Source organism: Pteropus vampyrus, unplaced genomic scaffold, assembly GCF_000151845.1.
Source record: "Pteropus vampyrus isolate Shadow unplaced genomic scaffold, Pvam_2.0 Scaffold507, whole genome shotgun sequence".
In the NCBI taxonomy this organism is placed as follows: domain Eukaryota; kingdom Metazoa; phylum Chordata; class Mammalia; order Chiroptera; family Pteropodidae; genus Pteropus; species Pteropus vampyrus.
In genome coordinates this window covers 62,131-64,863 of record NW_011889288.1, presented here as the reverse complement: position 1 = coordinate 64,863, position 2,733 = coordinate 62,131, and the positions used below count along the sequence as shown (strand labels likewise).

Genomic DNA, 2,733 nt, shown 5'->3' with positions numbered 1-2,733 from the left:
GAATATTTAGAATGAATTGGTTGTCTCTCCAAATTCAAACAACTACTGCTTGGTAGATCCAAGATTCAAAACTCAGTCACTAACCCCCAAATTTTGCATTTACTATTATTTAGAAATGTCTTTCACCATTTCATCTTTTAAAATTTCCACTATTTTTTTGTACATTGTGGCTGGCTTTCCTTTAGTAATTTGTGGGTTTGCTCTCTGTGCTCACATTTTTAATTGATATTCATTCATTTAGGTGTCTTGACATTTTAATAAATCACTCCTTTCTCTTTTGAACACATTGATTTTTAATATTTTTTTAATCATTCTGGGCTTCATCGTGATATAACTAGTTTTGGAATGCTGCCAGAACCAAGGACTCTTTCTCCTCATTACAAATTCTCAGGAACCTCACCACCTAAGACATTAGATATTTTTCCGCCTCATATCCATTTCTTCCTACTATCTCTGTTTTTTGAATTGAGTTCTTTAAAATTCATTAAATACAGGACAGGAAACTAGTCATATGATCTGGCACATAATTAATTTAGTACTATCTGACCCTTATGAAAAATCAGAAAAACCATATAAGCTTCAACTGAAATCCAATTATCGTTTCCAAAAAATTACAAACAGAAGCTAAATGAAAACAGTAAATAAAAACAGGACAGAAAATGATCAGATTAAAATGGAGTGCGAAGTTTACCACTCCATTGGAGGACTACCCACTTGAATTGGATACTGTTTCTATATTCTTTAAAGGAAAGATAATCTGATGTTGACAGCTTGCCTTGTCTCATTTTATTCCTAGTTCTTATAGCTGGAGGTGAAAATAACATGTCCCCAGGAAGTCATAGTGTGCCCATCTGTGAGTGCACATGTGCATGTGCATGTGTGTGTGGGTGGGGGGGTAGATGAGCAGTTCTCAAAATGGAGGTGTCTGAGATCATATACTCCAGTATGTGACCCTTGAAAAAGAGAGGTAAGAATTGTTAAGCAACAATAGGATGAGGATCCCTTTCTGTTCACAAGATTTCATGGAAATAAAATTAATAAACTGCAAGAAACAACTTACAGATGAAAGACTCCTTGTGTCTTGAAGTATCAGGAGTAGCAGTTCCCCCATGTCCTCTGACAGCATCTGTCATCACTTTGCCTCTTGCTCATTCCCCTGGACTCACTGGCTGTTGTTGAGACTTGAATGTCTGAAACAAGCTCATCTTCAGCACCTCTACACTGGCTCTTTCTCCTGCAGAACACAAATTTCCCCAAATAAACTTGTGCTTTTTCTTCCTTGAGGTCACTGCTCAAATGTCATTGTGTTTTCAGGTCTTCCTTAAACGCAGTAAAAATAACAATCCATTCACTCAAACAGAATATATGCTGTTTTTCCCTACATAGTATTGCAATTGTAGCATTTCTACCATGTTACTAATGCCCATTTATGTAAAAATTAATCTTTTAAATTCATAGTTGTGACAACCACCACATGTTACCAGGCAACGATACACGACTTTCAGAATTCCTCCTTCTGGAACTTTCAGAAGAACTAGAACTGCAACCCCTCATATTTGGCTTCTTTCTCTCCATATACCTGATCACTGTGCTTGGAAACCTGCTCATCATCCTGGTTCTCAGCTCAGATTCCCACCTCCACACGCCCATGTACTTCTTCCTCTCCAACCTGTCCTTGGTGGACATCTGTTTCATCTCTAGCACCATCCCAAAGATGTTGGTGAACATGCAGACTCAGAGCAAAGTTATCACCTATAAAGGCTGCATCATGCAGATGTATTTTTCCACACTCTTTGGTTTGTTGGACGACTTACTCCTGACTCTGATGGCCTATAACCATTTCGTGGCCATCTGTCACCCCCTGCACTACACAGTCATCATGAACCCCTGACTCTGTGGGTTGCTGGTTCTGGTATCCTGGATCATGAGTGCCTTAATTTCATTGTTACAAAGCTTATTGGTATTGACGCTGTCCTTCTGCACAGACTTAGAAATTCCCCACTATTTCTGTGACATTAATCAGGTGATCAAACTTGCCTGTTCTGACACCTTTCTTAATGACACAGTAATGTATTTTGGAGCTGGGGTGCTGGGTGGTGGTCCTTTGGCTGGGATCCTTTTACTCTAGGATCGTTTCCTCCATACTCAGAATCCCATCAGCTCAGGGGAACTATAACACATTTTCTACCTGTGCTTCTCACCACTCAGTTGTCTCCTTATTTTATTTTACAGTCCTAAGAGTGTACATGAGCTCTGCTGCTACCCACAGTTCATACTCAAGTGCAGTAGCTTCAATGATGTACACTGTGGCCAAACCCATGCTGAAGCCCTTCATCTACAAGCTGAGGAATAAAGACATAAAAAGGGCTCTGAAAAGACTTTTTGGGATGGCAGGAATTAAAAGGCATTAATCATGAATGCTGTCTTTGAAAATCTGAACACATGCCAAAAAATAAAAACAGCAGATTATTATAATTTTCCTCAGTTTTGTTTGCCTTAATTTTTATCAGTTAGCTAATGCTGTATAACAAAGTGTTCTAAATGCTGTGATTTATATCAGTTGGATTGTATCCTAGAAATTGTTCTGATCTCTGCTCAGATACTCATGATCTGCATCAGCTGGGAGTCTCTACAGTGTGTGTCTTGAGTTCATTCATGATGTCATATGAGACTATATAGTGCATCCCTCTTGAACCAAATTTTGACAGTTCATTTATATATGTAGTTTAATCT

General features: G+C 38.6%; 1 pseudogene; it reads left to right on the top strand.

Annotated features, from left to right (window-relative positions):
• The first annotated feature begins 1,474 nt into the window (after positions 1 to 1,474).
• On the top strand, positions 1,475 to 2,411 carry LOC105307654 (annotated as a pseudogene).
• The last annotated feature ends 322 nt before the right edge of the window (positions 2,412 to 2,733 follow it).